This window comes from Pipistrellus hanaki, assembly GCF_964339955.1.
Source record: "Pipistrellus hanaki genome assembly, chromosome: 17".
In the NCBI taxonomy this organism is placed as follows: Eukaryota; Metazoa; Chordata; class Mammalia; order Chiroptera; family Vespertilionidae; genus Pipistrellus; species Pipistrellus hanaki.
Genome location: NC_140519.1, coordinates 34954621 through 34971058, shown reverse-complemented (window position 1 = coordinate 34971058; position 16438 = coordinate 34954621). Strand labels below are relative to the sequence as shown.

At 35.9% G+C, this 16438-nt stretch overlaps 1 long non-coding RNA gene across 2 annotated transcripts in view; it reads right to left on the bottom strand.

Annotated features, from left to right (window-relative positions):
- The window catches only part of LOC311611922, a 111382-nt gene that overhangs the window by 80095 nt on the left and 14849 nt on the right, over window positions 1-16438 (bottom strand). For both annotated transcript variants that reach the window (XR_014793180.1, XR_014793181.1), the window contains exon 2: window positions 1529-1808. This is a non-coding gene — a long non-coding RNA (uncharacterized lncRNA). The remainder of the gene's footprint in view (window positions 1-1528; window positions 1809-16438) is intronic.

Genomic DNA, 16438 nt, shown 5'->3' with positions numbered 1-16438 from the left:
TTAAATTGTTTTGATACATCTGGAATTTATTTTAGTATAACGAGTAAGGTAGGAATCGAGCTTAATTATTTTCCAAATGGCTAGACAGTTGTCTCAACACTATTTATTGGCTAATGAGGGCTTTCCTCCATAGATGATACTGAATTCTCAAATGTGCTTGTCTTCATTTTTAGATTTTCTGATCCGTTCCATTGATTATTTTTTCCTGTTCCAGTATCATAGTCTGTTTTTTTAATCCTCATCTGAGGGTATGATTTTATTGATTTTTATTTATTTATTTTTTTAGAGAGAGAGGAAGGGGTAGGGAGAAAAAGAAAGAGAGAGGAGTAGCACAGAGAGAAACATCAATGTGAGAAAAATCGTTGGTTGTCTCCTGCATGCCTCCCTGGCCAGAAATAAAACTTGAAACATTTTGGTGAACAGGATGACACTCCAACCAACTGAGCCACTTGGTGAGGAGTATCATAGCATTTTAATTAGTTTAACTTTATTAAAAATGTTTCTTTATTATTCTTTTATTTCAGATTTTTTTCTCTCTCAATAATTTGATGTATCCAATCATCTGCCACACAAAAAATTTTAATTATTTTTTCACATTTCATAAAATCAGTTTTCCAATTGGGATCAGAGTAAATTAATAAATTACATCAAAATAATTGATACTATTACAATAAGTCTTTCTATAAAAGAAATGTTAAGAAAAATAGAATGTTATATTTTCCTACATATTGACATCTCAGTACAATTTTAATTTTTCTTTGTTTTTTAATGAGCTTATTCCTGGATTTTTGATTGTTGATATCTATTGTAAATTTGATTTTTTCTTTTTGTATAATTTCCACCCAACTATTTGGTTTGTATAGGAAAGTTCATTGTATATTTTTTAAGTAGAATGCTTAAGAAATTCTAATTGTTTCCCATTATTTTAATGTTGCTTTTATTGGACCTTTTAGATAAACAACCACACTTTTTAGAAATACTGTCTTCTCTCTTACAACAGTTGTATTTTCTATTTCATTTTGTCTAATTTCATTTTTAAAAATAAGAAAATCATCAAAGCAATAGGAAAGAGAGAGTTGGGGAGTTTCAACAGGGGCAAAACTTTATCAATATCCTTGGATAAAATAAAATACTAAGAATAACTCTTTTCGTTCAGGGAAGCTACTTTTGTATATAGCCTTTACCATATGAATCATTCTGGGTCACATTTTCAAGCTCAGCACACATCTCCTGCCCTATAATTGCTCTTATAATTTTTAAATAAAAACACTGATAGCTGTGGACAGCTATAAATAACCAAAATGGAAGGCATTCGCACCATGCTTTCAAAATGCACTTGTTTAGTTTTACTTTACCAATAACTTAAACCATATGGAAAGAGCAAATTCTCCTGCACAAACACATTCTACAAGTGGCATGCACAATAAAAGATAGCATTTGACAAGTCTTTACCAGTTTTTTTTTTTTTTCCTTTTCAGAGCCAGAAAAGCCAGTTGTTACAATCAGTGTAAAGTGAAAAAACATGTACCTTAACAATCCAAGGATTTCTTTCTTTTCGGGGCCTGTGTTAAATCACGTTTATACAGCAGCAGCTTTGCTGGACAGGTTGCCGTATATCCACTCCTATTCCTTTTGCTCCTGTTCCAGAAGCTGTAGGGTCAGTGACATAGTGGTGCCTATTCAATGCTATTTGGTGATGAGGTTGATAACTCTTAGGAGTTTGAAGTTGAGAAACACCGATGGACTTCCAGATATTCTGGCTTCTTTGAAGATCAACTTGAGAAACTGAAGGCCAAGCTTCGCTGCACCTGAAAAATACCAACCCAAGCTTCTTAGCTGAGATGATATTGGAACGATAGCTATAGAAATAAGGCATGAATAGGAATAATATTGCTTACATCATTAACCATTGCCGTGAAAAAATACCTAAGGACATCCAGATGTAAACTGTGGACATTTTTTTTTGGGGGGGGGTGTAGGGGGAAAACAGGATAAAAAGTAATCCATTTGATGTGCTTATGTATATCATGGCCCTTTTCCTGTGTATTAAACACTTGGGCCTGGAGTAAAAGCAGAGAGAGATGAGAAGGTGAAAGTAAAGCATGTTAGAGGCTAAAGTCAAGGTTATGATTGCTTGAAGGACAGGGAGTTCGCCAGCTAGTTAACTCCACTATGTTTCCAGGTGAACACAAGCAGCTCTTACTTACACTCATTGCGAAAGTGTATTTCCTCACTTTTAGGAAAGAATTAAGTTGATGATTTTGTTTATATTTTATTTCATTATCTAGAGAAGATTTAGTCCTTCTCCTTGAGGTTGCTATTCTGAATAACATATTCAATAGGAACATTCTTAGGTGACTAAATTTGGTAAAACTATATATGATCAAATCCAGGTTTAGGGATTTTGTAACCAATAATAAACAGAATGCTTTCATAACAACCAGGAGTAGAAGAAAAGTGACAGAGGTGAGAAAGGACAAAGTTACATTCTGTATTATGAGTGTTGAAAAGGTGAAGATAAGACAAGCAATGATGTTGTCTGAGATGGTGCTGCACAAGCAGTTATGTGTGCTGTGGCTATTAGGTTACAGCTGAGTGCCAAGTTCTCATGAATTAAAAACAGACAGATCCTTCAAGAAAGTGATTTTCAATTTGTTCAGTTAACTAAGCAGCCATAATCCTTGATACTCTATTCTTCTATCCCCAAATAGTTACACATTTATGCCATTATATGACTAGGAACAATTTTATTATCAGAAACTAGAACTGTGTGGTAGCAATGAGTTTCTGAATCTCAAAAAATAATAGAGGATAACATTTATAACAACAGCATATATTTAGGAGGATAAATATTATCTACTATAGTTATTCAATTTATTTATTTATTTATTTATTTATTTATTAATGTTTGTGAAATTTTTAAAATATATTTTATTGATTTTTTACAGAGAGGAAGATAGAGGGATAGATCGATGAGAGAGAATCATCGATCAGCTGCCTCTTGCACACCCTCTACTGGGGATGTGCCCACAACCAAGGTACATGCCCTTGACTGGAATCGAACCTGGGACCTTTCAGTTCTCAGGCCAACTCTATCCACTGAGCCAAACCGGTTTCAGCTAGTTACTCAATTTAATATGAAGGATGAGCCTTACCTGGCCAGTAATAATTTTGAATTTAATAATTTCATGTCATTTTGACATCTATAAGAATATAAGAAAAAGCAGGCATCAAAATTTTATGAAAGAATTCTAGAAAAATTTAACTTGAGAAATCCATTTGCTAAATTAAATTCACTGGGATTTGAATAAGGGCAAAAAAGTTGCCATGGAAAGGGTCTCTCTTCATGTGTATTTTTTTAGATATGCCCAGTAACTATTCTTTGTTTTTAGAGTTTTTTTTTTTTTCTAGGAGTAAAATATTGAAGGAGAAATAAAATGTCTCTAGAATTTCTTAGTAGTGAAAAACTGTTGATTCTTTAGTGAAGACACGGGGAGCTCATCAACACAATATTTTAGCCAAGTTATCCTACTGTGAAGCCCATATTGGATAATTATCCCTCATGCTCAGATCTTCCAATCAGTGTTTTAGTCCTCTGTCCTTAAATATGGGCAGACAATCAAGATTACTGGACATTTGAAGAAAGTTATTAGCACAGAACATAAAAAAGGAAAAAACAAAAACAAAAACCCACAACACTTTGTAGGAAACAGAAGCTATGCAACAAGAAGAAAACTTGACAATCACTAATATCCCCAGGGGGTGAGAATTAGTGCAAACGTAAGACAGGCAAGAGTTCTTGGGAATCTATAGTAATAAAAGGGTAATATGCTAATTAGACCAGACATCTTCCAGATGTCATTCCTGATGTTCTTCCTGATGAAGGTGGGCGAGGGTGGGGGTGCGGGGGCGGGGAGCCAGCCTGGGTCCTGGCTGCCTGCTAGTGGGTGGAGGTGGGAAGCCCAGTCCTGGGTGCCAGAGGGAAGCTGGTGCCAGCAGCCAAGGGAAGGAAGGCCTACTCTTGCACGAATTTTCGTGCATTTAACCTCTAGTTAAAAATATAAAAGTAGTTTTAAGCAATAGATAGAAGCTACATTTGAGAAAAATCTCTGAGTGTAGCAAAAAAGACAAAGAATTGGCAGGTAAAGGAGAAAAATCTCTCAGAGAGTGTAGCAAAAAGACAAAGAATTGCCAGGTAAAGGAGAAAATAATAAACTCTTATGTGGAGATTCAGACAACTGGCACAAAGTTCAAGATTTGAATTAATAAATATATTAAAAATTAAAATTAAGATGAATGAGGCAATTATTAATTCCAGGGAAAATGTAAAGACATGGAAATCATGGTCTTTTCAATGGCATTTATAAAGTTATATAACTGTGAACACTAAGCAATGATCTAACTAAAATGGTGCTTTAACTATAGTGGAAGGCTAAGGAATAGGAAACAAGTACCTATATGATGGGATGCAAAGAGGAAAGAGAACCATATCCTCAGCCCCAGTAAGATATCAGTAGATGATGCTTAATATTGAAAAAAACAAAAGTAGCCAATATTGGAAAATTTAAAAACCATATATTTTTAGAAAAATGAATATAAACAACATACACTGAGTGGCCAGATTATTATGATCTCTGAACACATAACAATCTGGCCACTCAGTGTATATCTTATATAATCCAATATAATAAAAGGCTAATATGCCAATTGTCCCCTCGACCAGGGGTTCAACAAGCAGGCAGGCCAGCCAACTGCCCATGTCCCTTCCCCCTGGCAAGGCTGGCTGGACCTGACCCATGCATGAATTCATGCACCGGGCCTCTAACATATATAGTGAGTGGCCAGATTACTATGTGTTCAGAGATCATCAGATCTTCCAATATACTCAGTGTATAGTCTTTAAAGTACTGTTTTTCATAATAAGGTTTCTATAATCTTATAGAACAATTTAGCTTTTTAAATTATGTGTATGAATAACTGATAAAAAGAAAAATTCCTTCATTTTATTTTAGGATTTCCCTTTCACACTGTGTTTAATTAAGAGCCCTTACGTGCTTTAAATTCATAAGTAGAACACATACTATATTATTACATATAAAATGTATTTTAATTTTGTGTGTTGTAAAATTCCATTAAATAAGCTATAAATTATTTTAAATAATCTATAAGTTATTTTAAAGCTGTCTATCTTCCCCCTCTTCCCTCTGCAGGCCTGATCACCACTCACTGCCTTTGTATGCTGGCCCAATTGCCCCCAACTGCCCCCCCCCCATGGTCTGGTCGCCTCCAACTGCCCCCCTGCTGGCTTGGTCACCCCATTTCTTATTTAATGTATTCTATAACTTTATGGGGCAAGGCATTTCCCTTTTGAAATAAAGATTCAGAAAATGAGAGAAATTTTTAAAATTGCCTAAGATCTCTCAGGAATTTGGGGAGAATAACAAGATCAGAATATAACATTCCCAGTTCTCTGTAATCATGCCACAGAATCATGTTGAATTTTCACAAATACTTTAAAAATAATAAACAAACAAACCAAATAATTTGTAAATGCTGAAAAAGAAAAAAAGAAGCTATAATGTTGGCACTATTACAAACCAATTGTGCATATTTGACAAGGACTCATGAATTCCTTTTAGAGATAAAAGTAGAGAAGTCACTTTTCTCCAAAGCTGTGGCAATCCACAACTCAATAAAGATTATCATGAATAACTGTAAACAGCAGGATGAGTGATAAGATCAAGTATGTAATCAGTGAATAATTATGGTTCAAAGCTAATTACATATATCTATGAAATCAAGAAAGAGTAGAGAAAACTAAACACACACACACACACACACACACACACACACAAAACTTTATTCCAATTATTTTCCATCAGTGGGAATGATGAGTGACTATTTCTGTTTTTTATTGAAAAGGATCAATCCAAACCAGCTCAACCTTTTAGATCAGAATATTATTTAAATATAGTTTAAATGAAAAACATTTTCTTTAACAAAATTATTGAAAGAACATCAACAGCCCGACCAGTGTGGCTCAGTGATTGAACATTAACCTATGAACCAGGAGGTCACGTTTGATTCCCAGTCACATGACCTGGATGAAGTTTCAATACCCAGTAGGGGGTGTGCAGGAGGTCACTGATAAATGATTCCCTGTCATCATTGTTGTTTCTATCTTTCTCTCCCTCTTCCTTCCTCTCTGAAATCAATAAAAATATATTTTTTAAAAAGAACAGAAACAAGTGAGTAGATACAAATTTGGTATCAGGTTCATCATCTGTAAAATTAGGATAACTAGAGGTTCAGTGCATAAAATTCGTGCATGGTGGGGAGGTCCCTCAGTCCAGTTTGCACCCTCTCCAATTCTGGACCACTAGCTCCTAATCACTCACCTGCCTACCTACTTGGTCACCCCTAGCTGTCTTAAATCTCTCCCCTCCCCCCACCTCGCAGGCCTGATCACCACTCACTGCCTTTGTATGCTGGCCTGATTGTCCCCAACTGCCCCATAACCTGATGGCCTGGTCGCCTCCAACTGCCCCCCTGCTGGCTTGGTCACCCCATGCAGCCTGCTGTTCAGTCATTTGTTCATCCCTCACTAACCCCCCTGCCTACTTGGTCTTAGACAGGCATCTTGTGAGGGCATGATGGTCAATTTGTATATTACCTACCGTATTTATTATATAGGATAGTACACATCCCATAAAGCTGTTATGAAGGTTAAATGAATTGACGACACTTGGAAGCAATCAGCATAATGTTTCAAGCCATTTTAAAGGTAAATTCTAATTTTACTGCTTATCTTAGCTTCCTATACTGTTATTCTATTTAGAAAAATTCTTTAATAAACATATAAATATTTTTAATGTTAGGATAGTCTAAGAGAAAAAAACTGAAGGGGAAAAAAGAAAAAAATTAATTCTATAATAATTATGTTAATAACATATTAACATAATATACTGACAGGAACTTTTAATTTGTTGTGTGTGGGGATAGAGACTGGAGGTTTGGGAGTCTTGAACAAGGAGGAGAGAGTGTATTAAAAAAACAAAAGACAGAAATATCCTAAGATGGGGAGAGAGCACAGTTTAAAACAATCTTCTAATGATTACTGTCCCTTTTTCCTTTTCTCTGTTGGGCATATCCTCCCTCCCCAAACTTTTTTTTTTTTTTTTTAATAAAAAGTTGGCTACTCACCCAACAGTCTTTTGTTAGTGCAGCTTTGGGAAATAAACAGGGGGTTAAGGATACAGACAAAGAAAGGTCACAGAAGCAAGGCAGTGAATGGAGATTGGGACTGGCAGTGAGAGGTGTCTGGATCCTGCAAGCCTCTCCCATGCCCCCAACACCCCAAAAACACCTGGGAAATTGTGGAGGGTCCTGACTTTCCCAGTGTCTACAGAATAGGGAGCTGAGCACAATTGCTTGATTACCCTAGATAGAAGGCTGGCAAATTTGGGCTTCTCATTATTAACATCACCAACTCTTTTTTCCTTCAGCTAAAATAACTAGAAACTTGAATAACTATGACAGATTATAGCTATCAACAGCCGTTCCATAACAAGAACACATAATAAGTAAATTTTGATGATGTAGGGAGAAGAGATAAAAAAAAAAGTTTGAAATGTTTAATGTTTTATAAAATTGCTTCACAAGCATCAGCTCAGGCAATTATAAAAATCCTGAAGCTGTAGAATCTGTTTTTTTGTTCTTAATGAGAAAAGTAGACTCAGATACCTTAGGAACCTGCCCAAAACACTACAGTGAGTACAGGTATTCCACTACAGTTCAAAAACCCCCAAGCCTCAGAGGGGAGGAGAGAAGACAAATTTGACCTACCTCAAATTTTGCCTGTACATCTCATGAACAGATAAATTAACATAAAACTTGATTATATATTTAGTATTATTGCAGCTGCTATTTAAATATATTAATGAGTATAATTCAGTAATGCATAGATTTTTTGAAATTCTGCCCCAAACTAATGTACATTATAAAAGAGGTTACCATTCACCATGATTATTTTATCAATATTTTACAATGAGACACATTCCCTTCCATATTGGTTCTGTCTGTTTCTGTGACATTTTAATGAACCTAGTTCTATAAAAGGCAGTCTTTAAGCCAAAATGAAATAAAAGCTAGGCTGTAAAAATATCATCATATTATTAAAGTACTGATGGAAGTATGGGGTTTAAACACAAATGAGGCAAGAATTTAATGTAATTTAAAAGCAAATATTCTGGGGAAAGTCAAAAGAAATGAAACTTAGGAAATGAACCATTAAGGAGAAGAGACAACTACAGTTTATAAGTTATATGTTTATGATAGAAATATATGGGCTAATGCATTCAAAAGTCTATGCATGAATGAGTGCCCACTATGTGTCTCTGTATCATGTCTTTAAATTTTGGTTTCCTTATAATCACCTATTAGAAGCACAATTTTGGTACCAAATTTCTATTTCCCAAGTATGCAATTTTCCCCTGTTGGTGGCGGTTGCTATTTATATGCCTGGTGTTAAAAAAGCTAACTTTTCATTGCTTCCTGATTTTTAGTCATAAATAATGAAAACCCATTGATTGAACACTGATGGTGGTAATCTTACTGTTTTGCCTGTTTTGTCAGCCTTCCCATTAAATTTTATTTGAGATAATCTGATATTTTATATTGAATTAACAGCTTCTTTTTCCTTATATGTTGGAATTGTGAAAAGTTTTCCTGTACCTGTGAATACAAGGTACTGTTCTGAAAAAAAAACATGTCCAAGGTATAGTGATTAAACCATTTATTCTACCACTTACCACTCATATTGCTAAGCTATCTGTAGCTTACCATCCTTATAAATAAAGATAATGAGAATATACTATATACCTCATAGGTTTATTTGAGGCATAAATGAGCATCTGAATGGTGAAAATAGAACTTGGCAAATAGCAACTCAATCAAGATTTGTTATTTATTATTTCTGGTTTTCAATTTAGTATAATTTTTTTATGTTGAATGTATTAGTCAAAATATTTTAACTGTAAGTTTTGGGCCAAGTTCTAAACACATAGAAGTTTGTTTTCTCACTTAAGAAGTCTGGAAATAGGCAGTTTCCTCAAAGCCTCAGCAATGTCAGGGTATTAGTCAATGTTTCTGGAAATTATTTTGGTTTCTGTGCCCCCAATTCCTATTCATGATCACAAGATGCTACAGCATTATCTGAGAGTATTCATAGCAAGGAAGAAGGGGACAGGCAGAAAAGAAAAAATAAAAAAGACTTCTTTTTCAAAGAATATTCTCTTTATGTCTTATTTTTCCAAACTAGATTGCATGCTTAACTGTAGGCTAATAAAGAATGAGATTCCTATGATTGATAGAGGCTAATAGGAATTTATTCTCTAGGCTTGGTGCTGGGGGATTGCTATCCAAATAAAATCGTGGTTTTGTTTACAAGGCAGAAGAGTGGAAACACATTGACAAGACAAATGATAGGGCCACTTGAGTGTTTTGTTCCAAAGCTCCCCTGTGATAAAGCTTGACTAACCACGTAGAGTTGAATTATTACTGGTCTGTTAGTTCCTTGTTATTTCAATAAACAACAAAAGGAGACCAGGACTTATTATTTGTTTTTTTTTTGCTCCTGAACAAGAAAATAAAGAACAGGTCTACACAATTGTGTAGGGAAATTTAGTGTATGTTGATAATCCGTTTTTCCTCACTGGTAGTTTATTTTCCCTGAACAATTCAGATTAATGCTTTCATTCCTAACTATATTCTATCTATCTGTTTATAGATACTCACCCAACATAAGTACAAATAGATTTTTTGCCTGTTTTGTTTTTAAAATAAACTGGACAGTAAATAATCCCCATCTATTATAAATTACATTTATAGGGTGTCCCAAAAAATTATACACATACTTTGAGTAATTATAAAAGCAGTGTTTATTAAAATACATTTCATTTTAAAATTTGAGCTATTGGCTGTTAAAGTGTATATACATTTTTTGGGATACCCTATAAAACTGAAAGGAAAAAGTTTTTTTCCTGATTATATAAGATATCTTATAACACTCTCATTTTCAAAGTTTTGCATACAGTTGATTTCCTTTTCATTGAAAATATAGTCAAATATGAAAATGTCTATTCACAAAATAAAAGTAATTTGCTAGGCTTGCCCTTAGGTTTTGTATTTAGTTTCTTTTTAGTCTGTTTTCCACTACGCAGGAGTTCTACCTTAGCATTCTTCTTTTACCCGCTGCTGCCTTTGGTATAATACACACCAGAAATCTCCTAATTTTTTGTGAGTGTTCTTTTACACCAATGATTCCTAAGGTATCATAGCAACTGGCAGAGATACAAATATTTATGAGAACATCATGTGATCATTAATTCATTTTATCCCCATTTGGCTGTTTCAGCCCCATGTCGCTAATATTATATAATATAATTATGTTACTATATGAAACTGGCCCAAGAACACAAGAATACTGTGGTAAAGAATTAAAAGATATTTGAAATGTGTTAGTACTGAAACAGAATTAAGTTCCTTTATGAGGGACTGATTTTCTGGTCTGAAAGCTTATAAATTAAAATGCATGATTTATTCTCACAAAAAGTTTTGCAAATGATTTTTATATAACATATGGATTTTCAGCACTTTTGAGAAAACAGTAACTGTAGTTTCTGTCCAAATAATATACTGACCAAACTCTTCTATGGACTAGGTAACCTATAAAAAGCTACGCAATTCACACATGAGAACATGTTGATAAAGAAAATGTACAGAGTAGACATTAGGCAATGGCTTCTTTTTAGGAGATATTTAGTTCAAAACACTCTGCTAAAAATTAAACCAAAACCCATGGATAAATACCTTTCAATCTAAGGCTTCATTTCTGATGAGAGAATAGAAAAAAAAAATATTATGGCCATTAGCCTTGAGAGGTGTGGTGACTATATTCAGAGGCTGTGATCTGTGGTCTCCAAGCTTTAATTGGCCTCCTGGGGTATATAGAATGCTGTGAGTTTGTCACACTTGTAGAGATCTTGGCACAAACTATTTACAGCTGTTTGGAGCCTTAACATACAATAGAAAGAGCCTGCTGGGCCTGGCATTTGCTGACACAGCCTTGGACTCAATGGAAAAGTCTGGCTTCTCTTTTGAGGTCCTCATAGTGAAGGACTTGCAAACTGTAAAGTATACAAAAACCTAAGAATCGACCTCAGCACAGCCAAAGCTCTTCTCTGCAGGGCTCCAGGGAGTCTAGTGCACTTTTTCTGCAAAGCCCTGGAACATTTTCACCTCCTCCACTTGAATAAGGTCCTCCACAACAAAAGACTTTAGAATATTTTTCCTATATTTACCTCGCAAAGCAATTATGATAGAAGACCCTTTAGACATCTAGTGGTTTGAATCCAGTGCACAGGCATGTTTATTTGTTGCTTGTATCCTCATAGTGTTTCATTTTGCTTTGTTTAGTTAATCTGAATCAGTTGTCAGCTTTTAAAAATGAAGACATTTCACATTTAAAAAAAAAAATCCAATTCATTTGGTTCTCTGGAAAAATCAGATCTGGCAACATGAAGTCTGAACCCCTCTTGGCACCGATGACTAGGGCCAGGAAGCTGTTGCCCTCTTTGGAAAGGACATGGGTCCCCTCTGGAAGGCCTCCTGCATTTACATTCCCTGCCTGAAACTAGTAGGCACTTGACTTAGCAATCACTATAAATAAAATATGTCTTTAAAATTTAGGTTTCAAAAATAAAGAACAATACGGAATATTATTCTAAACACTATATCCACCTCTTAATTTCCTTATATAACTTTCCTACTTTGCTTAAGAAGTTTTAAAGAAGTTAAATAATAGCTTGGCTGGTGTAGCTCAGTGGTTGAGCATCGACCTATGAATTGGGAAGTCACAGTTCTATTCTAGTCAGGGCATGTGCCAGGGTTGTGGGATGGATCCCCAGGAGGGGGCACGAAGGAGGCAGCCTATAAGAGATTCTCTCTCATCATTGATGTATCTATCTCTCTCTCCCTTTCCCCTTTTCTCTAAAATCAATAAAAATATATTTAGAAAAATTAAAAATAAAGAAGTAAAACATTATAAATTTAAGCTCCCTGTTGATCCGACCCAAGTCTTAATTATTTTTCCAACTACATAGATGAGCTACTGACTTTAGTCTTCATAATTTTCATGCATCCTCTTTTTACCTCTATTATGTAGCTACTTATGCATTTTTAAAAATTATACCCTTTGCAAAGTATCAAGTTTTATGTAAGTATCCTTCTGCACCTTGCCTCATCCACTTAAATTTATATTTTAAGATTTATCCAAGCTGAAATATGTAACTCAAGTTAATTAATTTAAACAGAGCTATAATCTGTTGAAATTTATTTTGTGATCTATTTTGTGACTATACCTCAGTTTACTTATCCATTTTTCTATTGCTGAAAATGTGTCATTTGCAATTTTTAACTATTCCAGACAATGTTGCTTTGAAAATTCCTGGGCACTCGTGTGCATGTGTACAAGAGTTTCTTTTATGATATACCTATCAAGGAGTTGCTGGGCCTTGAGATGTACTTAGTCTCAGTTTTTCAGATATTGCCAAATTTCTCTCCAACATTATTTTATTTAATTTACCCTCCTATCAACAGCATGTGAGAGTTCCTGATACTCATTTTCCATACTATTACTTGTTACTTTTTCTTTTCTTTTCTTTATTTCTTTCTTTTTCTTTTTCTTTTTTTGTAATTTACTGGAAGTAAATTATGTTTCGTTATTGTTTTAATAGCATTTTCTTGATTACTAGTGCAATTGAACCCCTTTTTGTAAATTTATTAGCCTTTCAAGTTATTGAGGTTTACTTGTGGTTGTTTTTTTAAATCTTGGTTACAACACATTTCTTCTTGCACTTATGGCCACTATTTGCAAGACTTAATATTTAAGCCATATTCATCTCACAGATTATTCTGTCTGACCACTGATACAGCCCCACCCATTCTCCCACTCACATCACTCCTGTTTACTATATTCAATCATGGTTGACTGGATATCAGTATGAGAAGCCTCACCAGGACAGCTGTTAATACATTGATACTAATCCAGTGATGTCAGTGGTTATGTCGGCGTTGTTCTACCTTCACACTGGCCTGAAATTCTCATTTTTCCTCTTTTTGTAAAAATTTGCCTAAAATTCCAAGTTTCCTATTTTTGCCCTTTTAACTGTCATTTTAAATTAAGAATTGACATCTATTTTATTAACAACAATAACTATTTTTTTCTGTTTATTATTTCTCATAGGATTTGAATTTTTGAAGATATGTTTTTATTGGTTCAGAGAAGAAGGGAGAGGGAGAGAGATAAACATCAATGATGAGAGAGACTCACTGACCAGCTGCCTTCTGCATGCTGCCCCACTGGGGATGGAGCCCACAACCCAGGCATATGCCCTGATCAGGAATTGAATTGTGACCTCTTGGCTCCTAGGTTGGTCGATGCTCAACCATTGAGCCATGGGTAGGCAGGATTTGAATTTTTAAAGAGGAAGGATAAGATAAATACAATACATAGCAGCCACAACACTGTCTATGTGACTTTTCTTTTCCAGCTACTTTATTTCAATACTTGAAGGCAATTTCAGTTTCTTTGTTTAATAAAGTTAAAGAAAAAAAGCGAATATACTAAATATGTCACTAAGAATTAGAGCTTCTCAAATAAAGTTTTGTTGCTGCATCAAAAGGGCAGCTCTCTGCCCTGCTGACCATATGTTAGGCCAGGGAATTATAGACTTTTATAGTAAACCAGTGTTCAGTGGGTCTGGACACGATCTGCCAGCTATGAGGCAATGTTTAGGTTAAAAAATCTGTCTCAGAGACCGGGAATGCTGAAACATGGGTAAAGAAAATAAATGTCGTGAGGGACATTCACTTACAGAGAGCATATTTGTCCCATATGAATACCTTGCTAGCCTAGAACAATCCAGAGATTTAACCTCTGAGGCAGCAGCTAAAGCAGAGAGTAATAGAAGTGATGACAATAAAAGGGAAAAGGAAGGGGATGACTGGGGTGCTCATGAGATTGTGATATTTTGTTTTCTGAGAGAAGTCCCCAGGTAAGAAATGACACAGTGGGCTGTTAATATATTCAACATTTAGTCAATAGCTACTATAGGTCAGATACAGTGCTATACAATAGGAATATAGTAACAACTACAACAGGAACACACAGTATGATAGGAAAGAAACATGCTTAAAACAAAATGTGCTATATTAGTGGCTTATATCATACTAGAGGCCTTGTGCATGAATTTGTGTACCAGTGGAGCCCTCGGCCTGGCCTGTGGGGATCAGGCTGAAACCGGCTCTCTGACATCCCCTGAAGGGTCCCAGATTGTGAAAAGGTGGTTCTCAAGTGATATACCCCAGAATCGGACTCCCTTCTTTCTGGTTCCTGGTGCATCACCTGAGAACCACAACTGCCAAGTCACTGCACCTCAGCGGCTCCTATGTTTAGCATCTGCCCCCTGGTGGTCAGTGCATATCATAGGTACCAATCGGATCATCTGCTCACTGGTGGTCATTGCACGTCATAGCTACTGGTTGAATGATCAGATTCTCACTTAGGCTTTTATATAGATAGTGGTCACACAAAGGAATAAGTAACTTTTTATTGAGTATCAAGGAAGACATCACAGATGAGAAGTGCCTGAACTATAAGTGGCAGATACTGTTGACTGCTGCTGACTTAGTTGAGTTCTCCAAAAAGCAGACCTCAAGACAATGATTTGGTGAGATCCCAAAAAGTACTGAAGAAGTTAGATGCTAAAGGAGGAAAAGTTATTGACATGCATGACTACCACTGTGAGCAACTAGGGCTCCATCCTACTGGTGACCTTCTGGAAGATAGTATAGAAGAAATTATATAAGAGTATGAATTAGATAAGGGTTTCTTGTGTAAGACTCAAAAAGTACAAATCTGGTGAATGTACTGATAATTTTTACATTAAAATGGAAACTCTTTATAAAAGATACCAGAAGTGAGAAATGAGTCAAAGCCATTTGTCAACCAAAGATTTAGTATCTAAAATATATGAAGAATCCTTCCAAATCAACAAGAAAATAAAAAGCAGCAAATTGCATTAGCTTCAAGCTCTAAAACTGCTAGACCTTCCCTTTCCAGTTATATTTAATTTTTAAAAAATATATATATATTTTATTGATTTAGAGAGAGAAGAAGGGAGAGGGAGAGAGAGATAGAACATTGATGAGAGAGAGAGAGAGAGAGAGAGAGAGAGAGAGAGAGAGAGAACAGTCTGCTACCTCCTGCACACCCCCTACTGAACATCATCGAGCCTACAATCTAGGCAAGTGCCTTGACTGGGATTCAAACCAGTGACCTCTTAGTGCATGGGTCAATGCTCAGCCACTGAGCCATGCCATCTGGGTTATATTTAATTTTTAAGGGGCTCCCCAAAATATCAACCAACATTGTAATAAAATACTTTTTTGAAAAAAATACTAAGAACTATAATTCTGACAAACAAATAAATAAAGCATATCATTTAACAAGTATTTGTAACCCTTGATCAAGAGGTTCAAGATTCTCGCCAAAACCGGTTTGGCTCAGTGGTAGAGCATCGGTCTGAAAACTGAAAGGTCCCGGGTTCGATTCCGGTCAAGGGCATGTACATTGGTTGCGGGCACATCCCCGGTAGGGGGTGTGCAAGAGGCAGCTGGTCAATGTTTCTCTCTCATCGACGTTTCTAGCTCTCTATCCCTCTCTCCTCCTCTCTGTAAAAAATCAATAAAATAAAATATTTAAAAAAAAAAAAGAGGTTCAAGATTCTGTCTTCTTAAAGATATTGCAGTGTAATTGAGGAATCAAGGCATAGGCACATTAAAAATAACTACTGCAATTAGAGAAGTAATCACTTAACAAATATTTATTTAGAAGCCCAGTGCACAAATTCATGCATCAGTGGGGTCCCTTGGCCTGGCCTGCAGGATTGGGCCAAAATTGGCTCTCTGACATCCCCTGAGAGGTCCCAGATTGTGAGAGGGTACAGGCCTGCCTGAGGGATTCAACCAGTGCATGATTGGAGCAGGAGAGGGATGCAGAAGGTTGGCCAGCTGGGGCGGTACTATGGGAGGGCTCCAGGGCATGTCTGACCCATCAGTTCTGATCACCTGGATCCCAGCAGCAAGCTAACCTATTAGTTGGAGTGTCTTCCCCCTGGTAGTCAGTGCACATCATAGCAACTGGTCGACCGGTCAACTATCTCCCCCCTGGTGGTCAGTGAACATCATAATGAGCGGTTGAACAGCCTTAGCATAGCACTAGCATATTATGCTTTGATTGGTTGAATGAACCACCGGACAACTGAACACTTAGCATATTAGGCTTTTATTATATAGGATTGTGAACTCTTTTCCAGGT